We start from the raw sequence: 15,216 nt of genomic DNA, 5'->3' as shown, positions 1-15,216 counted from the left end.
GGCTGGAACCCAGATCCTTACGCCGGTCCTTGCGCTTTGCGCCACCTGCGCTTAACCCGCTGTGCCACCGCCCGACTCCCAACTATGCTCTTTTTAAAGCTAAATTACATGTATCTGAGGCCAAACAGTTATCCACCATCTCAAAAAATTGTAAAATTAGCAACTACTATGCATGAGTGGATACAGGAGCTCATGCAACATCGTAATGTTTATTTCTCCTTCTCTCTCTTGGCTAAGTTTTTCTATGTTGGAATAATCTCAGACTAGTTCTCTCCATATGGTAGGAAAGATGATTGCTAAAACTTACAAGCTTATAGCCATATTGCCTTCCAATTCAAAATAATACAAAGTCTCCCTTCAAATGTCTACATATCAAATCTCCTCAAGTAAAGATAATGGTTAGGCATGCTCTGGATATCATTGCTTTACCCCTTACATTCCACTCTACCACTTGAATAGTACATCACATATTTCAACCAAATATAATGGTTGATATAGCTTTCGTTACATGCCTCTAATCAGGAGACAGTGGGAGTGAGGAGTAGGGCTGTGATAAGCAGTCCAGCAGTGAGTGAGCGATTGCTTCCCCTAGGAGTGAATCTGACAGATTGTAAAATTATCTGCATTAGCCTGCATGCTGTGTCAACTGCAGTACCTTACACAGAAGTAAAAATTTATTTATCCACTAGAGCCCTTTGCTTATAACTGCTAAAATCTTGATTAAAACTGGTTTTCCAAAGACAGGCAGAAGGATCCCAGTTTGAGCCCCGGCTCCCTACCTGTAGCGGAGTTGCTTCACAGGTGGTTCATATCTGCAAGTGCCTGTCTTTCTTTCCCCCGTCTTCTCCTCCTCTCTCCTTTTCTCTCTGTCCTATCTAATGACGACGACATCAACAACAACAATAAACAAAAGGAAAATTTTTTTTAAAAAAAAACCTGGTTTTCGATTCGACTTCCGGAGGCGGAGCTACGAGCAGCAGATCGCTTTCTCTCCTCTCCTCTCCTCTCCTCTCCTGGATCAACTAGGAATACCAAAGGAGACCACCCGGACCGAAACAAGACAGGACTAGAATGACCACAGGAACCCAGTAAATCACCCGTGAGTACAAACACGCTTGGCTGGTGACAGAGAGGAGAGAGGGGCCTAAGGAGAGATTAAGTGACTGCTAACATTCAGCAGTTTATCAGTGGAGACACCACCTCCAGTCTGCTCCACAACAAGGGGACAGCTGAAGGGAGGAAAGGACTCCCCAGAGACTCACCAAGTGCAACTCTGAGTCTCCATTGCTACTACCCTCAGAATCTGGAGCAGCAACAGGGAGGGACACCAGGGGACAGAGATCTAACCAGGAAACTCAGGAGAAGACCTATACCTCCTTGGCATAGCTGAGGGGCTGTGAAAGTCTCTTTGCATAACCACTGGATTATCTCTGCCACACCCTGCTTTATCTCTTGGTCAGGAGTCAGTGATTAAGCTAAGAAGCCTATTGATAGTTTAAAAGCCCTCAGGCACCCATAGCCTACAGGGAAGAAAAAAAAAGAGGCTTTTACACCACTGAGCTCCAACTCAGGGATTGAAAAAAAACTGTTAACTTCCACCACGATAAACCCTTTAATTAAATTACTTAAACACAAGTCAATCCAGGCAATAGTGATCAATAATTTGAAAAGTACTGATAAAGGGAACTCATAACATAATATATAAAATGGTTAAAAAAACAAGAAAAAATATTGGGGACTCGAACCAGGACAAGAGTCCAGCTAAAAGTCCTCCAGAGGGTGAAGCACAAAACAATGAGTTCAACATCCAAACATTAGCTAAGGAAATAATAACAGGAGTGAGTAAAGAATTTGAAAAAATTGTAATCAGAAATGCAGGAACAACAAATGAGAATATGGAAGAAAATTCTAATAATCTCATGGTTATTAGAGAGCTGAAAGCTGAAATCTCTGAGCTAAGAAGGCAACTAGCTGAACAAGCTAAAACAGTATCAGAGCAGGGCAACAAAATAGATGAACTCCAGAAAGCAGTAGAGGGCAGACAGAATAGAATCTATGAGGCTGAAGACAGAATTAGCAAGATTGAAGATGAATTAGAGACAACTAAAAAAGAAGTAAGAGATCTCAAAAAGAGATTAAGAGATGCTGAAAACAACAACAGAGTCCTATGGGATGACTTCAAAAGAAACAATATATGCATTATTGGCTTACCAGAGGAAGAAAGAGAAGGAGAGGAAGAAAGCATTCTCCAGGCCATAATAGCTAAAAATTTCTCTAGTCTAGACAACACCAAAGACATAAAGATTCAAGAAGCCCAGAGGGTCCCAAACAGAATTAACCCAGACCTAAAGACACCAAGACATGTCATACTTAGAATGGAAAGGAATAAGGATAAAGAAAGGATCCTCAAGGCTGCAAGAGAAAAACAAAGAGTCACCTACAAAGGAAAACCCATAAGATTAGCAGCAGACTTCTCCATACAAACACTACAGGCCAGAAGAGAATGGCAAGATATCTATCGAGTGCTCAATGACAAAGGCTTTCAGCCAAGAATACTATATCCTGCTAGACTGTCATTCAGACTAGATGGAAGCATCAAAACCTTCTCAGACAAGCAACAGTTGAAGGAAGCAACCATCACCAGGCCTGCCCTGAAAGAAGTTCTGAAAGGTCTCCTATAAACAGTCAGAGCACCACAAATAGGACATATATCAAAACACTCTAAAACTCTTCAAGAATGGCGTTAAAATATCTTCAATCTTTGATATCAATAAATGTCAATGGCCTGAATTCACCTATTAAAAGACACAGAGTAGGAAGATGGATCAGAAAACACAACCCAACAATATGTTGTCTACAGGAAACTCACCTAACTCAACAAGACAAACACAGACTTAAAGTGAAAGGATGGAAAACTATCATACAAGCCAATGGCCCACAAAAAAGGGCAGGAACAGCTATTCTCATATCTGACACGAGAGACTTTAAAATAGATAAGATTAAAAAAGATAGGAATGGACACTACTTAATGCTCAGAGGATCAGTCAATCAAGAGGACTTAACAATTATTAATATCTATGCACCCAATGAGAAGCCATCTAAATACATCAAACTTCTACTGAAAGAGCTACAGCAATATATTAACAGTAACACAATCATAGTAGGGGACTTCAACACCCCACTATCTCAACTTGACAGATCATCCAGGGAGAAAATCAGTAAAGACATAAGGGAGCTAAATGAAGAGATAGATAAACTAGAACTATTGGACATTTTCAGAGTCATTCATCCCAAGAAACTGGCATACACATTTTACTCAAATCCACATGGATCATTCTGAAGAATAGACCATATGTTAGGCCACAAAGACAGCATCAGCCAATTCAAGAGCACTGAAATCATCCCAAGCATCTTCTCAGACCACAGTGGAATTAAACTAACACTTAACAATCAACAAAAGATTAGTAACAGTCCCAAAATGTGGAAGCTCAACAGTACACTTCTTAACAACTTCTGGGTCAAAGAGGAAATCAAGGAAGAAATCAAAATGTTTCGAGAGTTCAATGAAAATGAAGACACAAGCTATCAAAATATTTGGGACACAGCTAAAGCAGTCCTAAGAGGGAAGATCATAGCTATACAAGCACACATTAGGAAACAAGAAAAGGCACAAATAAACAGCCTGATTGAACATCTTAAAGACCTAGAAGAAGAACAGCAAAGGAATCCTAAAGCAACCAGAAGGACAGAAATCACTAAAGTTAGGGCAGAAATAAATAACATTGAGAATAGAAAAACCATACAAAAGATCAATGAAAGTAAATGTTGGTTCTTCGAAAGAGTAAACAAAATCGACAAGCCTTTAGCCAGACTTCCAAAACAAAAAAGGGAGAAGACCCAAATAAATCGGATAGTAAATGAAAGAGGAGAAATCACAACAGACACTGCAGAAATTCAACATATCATGCGAGGCTTCTATGAACAACTATATGCCACCAAGCTAGAGAACCTGGAAGAAATGAATGATTTCCTAGATACCTACCAACTTCCAAAACTAAGTAAAGAGGAAATGGACAATATGAACAGGCCCATCACAGCTAATGAAATTGAAACAGTTATCAAAAATCTTCCCAAAAATAAAAGTCCTGGACCAGAAGGTTTTACAAATGAATTCTACGAAACTTTCAAAGAAGAACTAATACCTCTACTTTTAAAAGTCTTCCAGAAGATTGAAGACACTGGAATACTCCCTGCCAGCTTCTATGAAGCTAACATCACCCTGATACCAAAAGCAGACAGAGACACAACCAAAAAAGAAAACTACAGACCAATATCTCTGATGAACATAGATGCGAAAATATTGAACAAAATTCTAGCCAACCGGATACAGCAGTATATCAAAAAGATTGTCCATCATGACCAAGTGGGGTTTATCCCAGGCATGCAAGGTTGGTTTAATATACGTAAATCAATCAGTGTGATCCACCACATCAACAAAAGCAAGACCAAAAACCACATGGTCATATCAATAGATGCAGAGAAAGCCTTTGACAAAATACAACATCCCTTTATGATCAAAACACTACAAAAAATGGGAATAGATGGAAAATTCCTGAAGATAGTGGAGTCTATATATAGCAAACCTACAGCCAACATCATACTCAATGGTGAAAAACTGGAATCATTTCCCCTCAGATCAGGTACTAGACAGGGCTGCCCACTATCACCATTATTATTCAACATAGTGTTGGAAGTTCTTGCCATAGCAATCAGGCAGGAGCAAGGAATTAAAGGCATACAGATTGGAAGAGAAGAAGTCAAACTCTCCTTATTTGCAGATGACATGATAGTATACGTGGAAAAACCTAAGGAATCCAGCAAGAAGCTTTTGGAAATCATCAGGCAATACAGTAAGGTGTCAGGCTATAAAATTAACATTCAAAAATCAGTGGCATTCCTCTATGCAAACACTAAGTTAGAAGAAATTGAAATCCAGAAATCAGTTCCTTTTTCTATAGCAACAAAAACAATAAAATATCTAGGAGTAAACCTAACCAAAGAAGTGAAAGACTTGTATACTGAAAATTATGAGTCACTACTCAAAGAAATTGAAAAAGACACAAAGAAGTGGAAAGATATTCCATGTTCATGGGTTGGAAGAATTAACATCATCAAAATGAATATATTACCCAGAGCCATCTACAAATTTAATGCTATCCCCATCAAGATCCCAAGCACATTTTTTAGGAGAATAGAAAAAATGCTACAAATGTTTATCTGTAACCAGAAAAGAGCTAGAATTGCCAAAACAATCTTGAGAAAAAAGAACAGAACTGGAGGCATCACACTCCCAGATCTCAAACTGTATTATAGGGCCATTGTCATCAAAACTGCTTGGTACTGGAACATGAACAGACACACTGACCAGTGGAATAGAATTGAAAGCCCAGAAATGAGGCCCCACACGTATAGACATCTAATCTTTGACAAAGGGGCCCAGACTATTACATGGGGAAAGCAGAGTCTCTTCAACAAATGGTGTTGGAAACAATGGGTTGAAACATGCAGAAGAATGAAACTGAATCACTGTATTTCACCAAATACAAAAGTAAATTCCAAGTGGATCAAGGACTTGGATGTTAGACCAGAAACTATCAGATACTTAGAGGAAAATATTGGCAGAACTTTTTTCCACATAAATTTTAAAGACATTTTCAATGAAACGAATCCAATTACAAGGAAGACTAAGGCAAGTATAAACCTATGGGACTACATCAAATTAAAAAGCTTCTTCACATCAAAAGAAACCACTACCCAAACCAAGAGACTCCTCACAGAATGGGAGAAGATCTTTACATGCCATACATCAGATAAGAGTTTAATAACCAACATATATAAAGAGCTTGCCAGACTCAACAACAAGACAACAAATAACCCCATCCAAAAATGGGGGGAGGACTTGGACAGAATATTCACCACAGAAGAGATCCAAAAGGCTGAGAAACACATGAAAAAATGCTCCAAGTCTCGGATTGTCAGAGAAATGCAAATCAAGACAACAATGAGATATCACTTCACTCCTGTGAGAATGTCATACATCAGAAAAGGTAACAGCAGCAAATGCTGGAGAGGGTGTGGGGTCAAAGGAACCCTCCTGCACTGCTGGGGGGAATGTCAATTGGTCCAACCTCTGTGGAGAACAGTCTGGAGAACTCTCAGAAGGCTAGAAATGGACCTACCCTATGACCCTGCAATTCCCCTCCTGGGGATATATCCTAAGGAACCCAACATATCCATCCAAAAAGATCTGTGTACACATATGTTCTTGGCAGCACAATTTGTAATAGCCAAAACCTGGAAGCAGCCCAGGTGTCCAACAACAGATGAGTGGCTGAGCAAGTTGTGGTATATATACACAATGGATATATATATACTCAGCTGTAAAAAATGGTGACTTCACCGTTTTCAGCCGATCTTGAATGGACCTTGAAAAAATCATGTTGAGTGAAATAAGTCAGAAACAGAAGGATGAATATGAGATGATCTCACTCTCAGGCAGAAGTTGAAAAACAAGAACAGAAAAGAAAACACAAGTAGAACCTGAAGTGGAATTGGCATATTGCACCAAAGTAAAAGACTCTGGGGTGGGTGGGTGGGGAGAATACAGGTCCATGAAGGATAATAAATGATATAGTGGGGGTTGTATTGTTAAATGGGAAACTGGAGAATGTTATGCAAGTACAAACTATTGTATTTACTGTTGAATGTAAAACATTAATTCCCCAATAAAGAAATAAATTAAAAATAAAATAAAATAAAATTTTAAAAAAACCTGGTTTTCAAAAAAACAAAGTTCCCTACGTGATGAGAAAGGACAAGAATAGTCTATAAGTCCTCCATCTCTTGGCTCTGCTCTTCTCTGTGTGAAAGGAGTAGTAGTCATTGTCAGTCATGGTTTTTCCTTTGTCAGGAAAATTGGTTTCTTGTAGCCCCAAGTCTACTTGCAATTCCAAAGGAAGATAGACCATCTATCTTCCATAGACATATCAAATTGATGCATTTCTCTGTTTCAGTGACATTTCTGCAGTGATGCAATTCCCCTGTACTCTTATGTTGACCAAAGTCAGGAACATAAATGATCAAGCCTAGATCTAGATCATGTGTTAGTTTTGTGTAAGAATACTATGGCACTTTGATGCATAAATAGCACATAGAGGCTGAATGTTGTTTCAAATGGCACGGGCACTGGGCTGCCAAAAGCAAATTAAACAGGGGCAGCTTGGCCAAGGCCAAGGCCAAGGCCCCATACCCAAAGTTTGAACACCCATCATTTAAGTATCTCAATGTTATTCTGCTCTCTAACATTCAACAACCAACTTATGTTATGTGGGAAGTTGCATTTGCCCAGTAAGTGAAAACAATCATATGGATACATCTTAAAAAGTGTTTCAGATCAATGTTGCTTTCCAAGTGTGAAATGCTGTTATGAGACAACCTCTGCAACTTCAAGCTAATTTATGCAAAGGGTAGGTGGGGGTTAAAAGCAGAAATACACAGCCATTTCTCAAGCTGTCTTTTTCACAGCTTACATTAAAAGACCCTCCATAACTTTTCCAAAGGGGAAAACGAAAATACACTACAGAACAAGACTTGGTATTTTCTTTCCCAACAATATCACTTTCCATCTTCCTGATTTTTCCACTGAACAGATCATGTGAAAGCATTAATGATTACACAATACATGGGGTTAGTAAGGTAAGTGGAGCTCATAATTACCTCATTTACATTCTTTTATTCACTGAAACAGAATTCTTAATTACTTTTATGTGAAATGCAGGGCAATCAGCACAAATGAAGCTCTCTTGTGTAAAGTGAGTCAAGTCACCAGTTCTTAACAGAAAATGCCTGGTGAACAGTCAACTCAAAGAACCCAGCATGGAGGTCTGGGAAGCTACGCTTGAAGAGACCAAGATGCTGTAGTTAAAGGAACTAGCAAAACTAGACTGAGAGAAATGCAACAGGGGTTATATATATATATATATATATCCAAAACAGTATATTAAAACTAGTTCTGACTTTCTGTAGGAAGGAGAAAAAAAATATTGTCTGTACATTACTTATTACTTTTTGTCTTTACATTACTTTGTGGGACCAAGAAAACTGGTCAGTGTATAGAGGAAACCTTTGGTCTAAACTCAGCCTTTTCACAAGTTAGTGGTGAACTGTTCAGTGAAAGACTTGTGGCTGATGGTGGTTCATCTGGTAAAGTGCACACATTGTCATGTGCAAGGACTCAAGTTTAAGACCCTGGCCTCTATCTGCTGGTGGGGGGAGATGCACAAGCAGTGCAGATGTCTCTCCCCTCTCTCTCACTTTTTATTGCTCTCTCTCTCTCTCTTATATCTATAAAGTGAGGAAAAACAAATGGTCACTAGGAGCTATGGAGTCATTCAGGCACTGACCCCCAGATATAACCCTGGTGAACAAAAACTAAAAAGGCTCACTACTCTGAACTACAAAAAATTCATTTGTGAATCACTTAGGGGAATTTCCTTAGCGGTCTCATTTGGCATATAGAATTACTAATTCAGTGACTCCAAGGAAAGGGGTACAACTGCATTATGAACAAAGTCCCAGTGTGATCCTTAAACAATCAGCATACAAAATGAAAATGTTTTACAAAATCCGGTGTATAAGAATCCTCCCTTCAGTGACTCATTCTCCACAATCAGAAAACACTGACAAAATATGAGAAAGAGTAGATCATTTCAAGAGTGTGCTGCTTTGCCATGTGTGTGACCAGGCTCTAGTCCAGCCCCTACCACTTTCCAGTAAGCTTTGGTGCTGTGGTCTCATATATATACAGGCAAAAGCTAGTTAATTCACCAGTTTAACTATGAAAACATGGGAATTTTAAAATCAGAATGAGTTATCTGGAGTATATGGGTATCATGGAAACCATATGGAATAATGACAGTTTGCACCAGTATGGGAGATAGATTGCTGCTTGATACCGAAGAATGTCAATGATGGAGGACTTTTCTTATGAAAATGTTCTATACAAAGGCTAAGATGGCAGCTTACTGTATGGACCAATTAATATTGACTATTAGTCATCAACCAAAAAGTATCAACTTCATTTCTGTATTTCTAAAAGCTCTTGGAGAAATCAAACTTGTATTCCAGAATTTAATACTATTGAGTACTTTGATCTCAATGTATCCATCTTCTGCCAATGTTTCTAGATTATATAAAAGCATTCATGGGATTTCTAGACCTTTTCAGTTTTCTATTATTTCATTATCATGTTAAGACATTAATGTAGTGTTGACAGATACTCAAATTATTCTGGATATATCATAATTTGAACATGATACTGATGTGTGTGTGTGTGTGTGATGTGTGTGCGCGCACGCCTCCAGGGTTATTGCTGGGGCTCGGTGGCTGCAATACGAATCTACTGCTCGTGAAGGCCATTTTCCCCACTTTGTTTCCCTTGTTGTTATCATTATTATTGTTGTTGTCATTGCTGTTGTTGTTGGATAGGACAGAGAGAAATCAAGAGAGGAGCAGAAGACAGAGGGGGTAGAAAAAGACAGACACCTACAAACCTGCTTCACTGCCCATGAAGTGACCACCCTGCAGGTGAGGAGCCAGGGGCTTGAACTGGGATCCTTATGCTGGTCCTTGCACTCCGTACCATGTGCACTTAACCCACTGCATTACTGTCCTACAGCTGAAACTGATTTCTTTTAATGTGTGGGGGTAAACAAGGTTATATGGGATTTTCCAGAACTTGGGTGCTCTGAACTTTATAAACCAAACATTTTTTTTCTAAACAACACCTTATATTTTTTACATTAATAATAAGCACTAAAAATATATTTGTTCTTTTTTTAAAATTTGTATTTATTTATTATTGGATAGAAACTGAGAGAAGTTGAGAGGGGGAGGGAGAGAGAGAGAGTAGACAGAGAGACACCTGCAGCCTGCTAAACCACTCCTGAAACTTCCCTCCTGCAGGTGTGGGGGGGACCAGGGGCTTGAACCTGGATCTTTGCGCACTTTGTGAGTGCTTAACCAGGTGCGCCACCACCTGGCCCCTCATATTTGTTCTTAATAACTATTAACAGTAAATTTTGCCCTAATCCCTTTAAGGACTCTGAGAGAGGCAGTGTGTATCTACTGTCTTTTGAAGTACTCCTAATCTCCCTGATGATATATGAGCCATTTATGGGCTAAATTATGAGCATTCATTGATGTAACAAGAGGTAGTTGCACTCTCCTGTAGAGGAAAATTAATTTACAGAGGATAGAAACCAAAGCAGTTGATAATGTTGGTTTTCTCTCACTAGGTAGGTATCAGTGTTCTGTTATGAGAGAAAAGTTAGGATGACACTGAATGTTGGATTTGTGTGGTCTCCTTCCCATAACATTGTTGTAAAATGTCTACTTCATTATCAAACTTTGTGTGAGTGACACATTTCTATCCTTTATCTTCTGATCATTATTTTCCTGCCATTTAAAACATCCTATTACATCTGCAGGGATACAAAATTTAACTGTATATTGCAGCCTGACACTCTATAACTTCCTACTTCAATCAAGGCCAAAATCCAATAGCTTTGGTCCCCTGAAGCAGACAGATATAAGACTTGGAAGCTGGATTTAAAAGAGGTTAGGCAGTGGTAAGGTAACTTACACAGGGATTGCCTGAGGTACTGGTACACTAATCAAGCCTAACTCATGAAGTCTTGCTGTCTGCTTTCTCTGTAACCCACAGAGCTTGTCTGGTTCCTGCAAATTGCTTATTGAAATAAATTCTTTTTCTGTCTTTAATGCTTGTGTAAGTTTCCATAAAGGCAAACACATACACTTCCTTTCTCTGTAGGGGATGCTTATTTACCAAGTGGCACAAACATGAAAGGGGCTTTTTTTTCCAGTGCAGAGTCCAGCAATAGTTCAAGGCAGCTCACTGAAATGCAGTGTATGCATCCTTATCATTGTAGACTTAGAACCACAGGTACAGTGCCAGGTCTATAGACTAGGACTCCTTTGTAATTCCATACCTCCATTGTTACTTAGCACATACTGTCTCCAGTCTTGCTTCACTATCTACATCACTTTCAAATATTTCTGCATGTGTATAGACTGTTTTTCCATGTTTGTTTAGGTGAAATCTACTTTTGTGATATTTATGTTATTTTACTATGTTTTGCTTCTGCTGCAAATTGCACTTTTGATCACTTTAGTTATTCTGAGCTTTTCTGTCAGAACCTGTTTCATCTATTGGTGTTCATCACAACTCCACCTTCATGGCATTTTCCACTAGGCATAGTTGCTGCCAGCTATTGCCACAGAGCCTTCCACTGTCCACAAATCCCCCTATCTCTGTACTGCAGCCATCCCTATTCCAGCAACACAACAGTTTACTACAGTCTTCAGGTCACCAACACTGTGAATTGAGCTCCATACCCAGAGAACCAATTAGAAAAAGTTCTAAACCACTGTTTTTACCTCATTATAGACTTCAATAAAGTGGGTCTTTGAGATTTATAGTCTTCTTTCCCCCTAGAAATTAAACATGCACTAGATAATGAGCTGCTGGTGGGTTCAAGTAACTTCTCTTTTGCTTTTAAGACTAACTGCTCTCCAACTTCTGGGTGTGGAATTTGTGTCAGTTTCTTTGCATTCTATTTTATATTCCCTTAGGCTTATCCTTGTCCAATATTGTTTCTCTCTATTTCAACAGATATCCACTTATCTTGTTATACCCTCTTTTAATAAAGCATACATTCTTAGTGATTGCAGCAGAAAAACACATAATTCCAGAAACAAAAGGCATTCAATGAGCACCACTAAAAATTGGGATGTAAAGTATAGGATGAATACAAAAGTATTTGGTTTTAAATCTTTATAGGAAAATAGTAGCCTTCTTGATATCCTTTGGTGCCTATACTGTCAGTTACAGTCAGTAGACAAGAGACTTATCCTAAGTAAACTCCTTAACAGGAGTAGAAAGATTAAGTGTAAAGCAAGTCATGATAATTTCCATCTAACCTGCTTCTGTTGACCCTTTTTCCTTAAGTCTTGGGGGAAAAAACTAAACATAAATATTATTCCACCTTATGCAAAATTTGTGAAAATTTTCCAATTAACTTTTTAAAGATTTACCCTTAAACAAACATTGCCTGGTGGTTACCAGGTATTTAAGTAAACCTCTAGCAGGAAAATTAATAAATTAATATAACCGGAAAGACACTTTGAGGGCATAAAGAAACTGCTTGGAGTTGAAGAAAAAAAAAAAAATTTTATTGTAGAAATCAATTTTTGATGACTGTAAAAGGAGAGGATTATATTGTAAAAAAAAACATATTAAGTAAGTTTTTAGACAGACAGCAAGAAAAAGTAACAGAACCATGGAACAATAAATGTAAGACAATATTAAAAGATAGCAGAGAGACAAAGAAAAATAAATGAGAAAGAACATGGAAATCAAGAAACAATGAAGCAAGTCATAAAATTGAAAGTAGATTTGAAAAAAAATCTAAAAATCACCAAGGACAAAATTTGGGGGGAAAGCAGTATATTAAAAATTGTGGAAATTAAAGAACATGGAGTCAAGATTCAAATAATCCACGGAGTCATTTAAATTAACCTATACTGAATTTACAAAAAAAGCAATGAGTCAAATGACAACATCTAGAAGTTTAAAGCAAAAGGAGAAAATCAATTTATTACATCATTTTAGAAAGAATGATTAAAGAGGCTATCACAGACAAAATATGAGGACAAAATGGTATTGTATGTCTCCTATCAAAAATGAAAGTGAAAGCACTCTGGAAAATGTTTTCCAAAACCAAAGAGGAATCCTATTCGACCAAAACTATCAGTTTAAGGAAATTAAAGTCATTATAAGTTTGGTAATATTGAGAAAATGTATACCTCACACAGCCATTATCAGAAAGCAGTGGCATCTTCATGTGAAAGTACACTAAGGTATAAATTGTGTGGGGACAGAGTCTGGGTCAAAAATGACCTGTTCATGGCAGTAAAAAGAGAGACCCTAAATCAACAGTTATAATTCAGTCTAGATTATGTAAGACATCTGGAAAGGAAAAGGAAAATTTCTCATCATTTTGAGACTATTTGAACACTGTCAAGTTGAAAGTATTAAGATAACCACCTAAAATCTATTGAGACTCAATATAGGAGGTGGCTTGATACAGTTTTGTTACATAAATCATAAATAGTTGTCTCGATTTCAAAATCTTTTCCAAGACTAAATGCCATGGCAAATATCAGTAAAAATAATAATATAACCAAATACCTAATATATCTGCTGAATATATATGATCAAAATTCTACTGAAGATGATGAACTAAGGCTTGCATAAATAAGAACATATATCCTCTTACTGATTATGAAAAAATCAACATTCAAAAAATTTCAATTCTTTCTAAATTTATATGTAATTTTAATGGGGCTCATTAAAAACTGATTAGTTTTACATATGAAACTCTCTGAGTTGATTAAAATTAAAATATAAAAAGAAATGAGAACAGTCAATGGTTTTTAGAATAAGATTTAAGATAATAAAATTACTGTATCATTTTTGTTACTGAGACATAAGTTGAACAAAGTAGATCCACAGAAACACAAATTTACAGAGGCTTTAGACAATTATAAAGACCATATATCAAAGCAGTGGAGAAAATATAAGAATATTATTTTAGTAGAAGAAAACAAAATTTTCTTGTACACTACCACTAACTTCTTTAGTTATTAACTTCATATGCTTTTATGGTACATTTGTCACAACTAATGAGCCAATATCAATATGCTACTATTAAAGTCTGGACCCATTCTAATTCCCTTTGTCTTAGCTAATGTCTTTTCTGCTTTAAGATACCACAATTAAATTAGACATCAAGTCTCTATAGACTTGTCTTGGTTGTGACAGTTTTTCATGCTTTTGTTATTTGTAAGGAACTTCAGAGTCTTAAGGAATAAAGCACTAATAGGGTATCTTGAGGTATATTTCTCAATTTGATTGTTTCCGATATTTTTCTCATGATTGGAATGTGACTAGGCACTTGGGGGAGAAAGATCACTCGTGTAAACTGCCATTTTTATCACAGCAAGCAGAAGTACTTAATGTCAATGTTATTTTCTAAGTTTAGGCTGACCTGACACCTGGCATACATAGAGCTTGCTAGTTCTCCATTGTAAAGTTACTCTTCTCCCTTCATGCTATACTCTTTTCAGGGACGCCATTTAGTTAATGAGACCTGTGATCCACCATTTTGAGGGTAAAGAGCACACATATATTCTCAAGGACTAATTTCAGTGGGAGATTTATTTGTTCTCATGCATTTTAACATTGTATTACATTAACTATATTCATATATAAATGTGATCATACAAATATAAGGCATCAAAACAATATTTGCTATATGGTTACCACCATAGTGTTAGCAAATAATTATATGACATTAACTATCAAGTATTTTGGGAGGTAGAAAAAATAAGATCTATGTTTTAGTAACATTGAAGCTTTAATTAAGGATCACTGTCTAGAATCACTATATTGTTCCTCATATCTACAGTACTAATTAATTTACTAGCTGTACATCTGAATTCATGACTAAAATCACCACAATCTCCTCAAATTTCCAGCTCCATGTAACCATCATCCTACTCTATGATCATTCATTTTATATCATGCCCTCAAGGTCCATCACTGTGAGCACTATATTTCCTTTCCTCTGAGGCTGAATGATAGTCCATTCTATATGTATTCTATTTTTCTTCACTGCCAGTCACTTAGGTTATTTTCAAACCTTGCTCATTGTGAATATCACAGCAGTAAAGACAAAGAAAATGTCACTCCAACATTCTGTTTTTATTTCCTATGGCCATATACTTTAGACAGGAATAACTAGATTGTATGGTGTGTGTGTGTGTGTGTGTGTGTGTGTGTGTGTGTGTGTGTGTATAAAATTTTTGAAGGCACCTATATTTCTAATTAATTTGAATTAGTAGTATAAGATGGGGTACAATTTTAATTCTTTTATCCAGTTGTCAAAGCACTATTTGTTGAAAGGTTATCCTTCCTTTCTTTTATTTTTTTAATTTTTCATTTATTATCCTTTCTTACTTTGTATGTTTTTGGCTCACTTGCCAAATACTGAACAACATATAACATCTGCACAT

The sequence above is a fragment of the Erinaceus europaeus genome, chromosome 20, assembly GCF_950295315.1.
Source record: "Erinaceus europaeus chromosome 20, mEriEur2.1, whole genome shotgun sequence".
NCBI classification, from domain to species: Eukaryota; Metazoa; Chordata; class Mammalia; order Eulipotyphla; family Erinaceidae; genus Erinaceus; species Erinaceus europaeus.
This window is presented reverse-complemented; position numbering follows the sequence as displayed.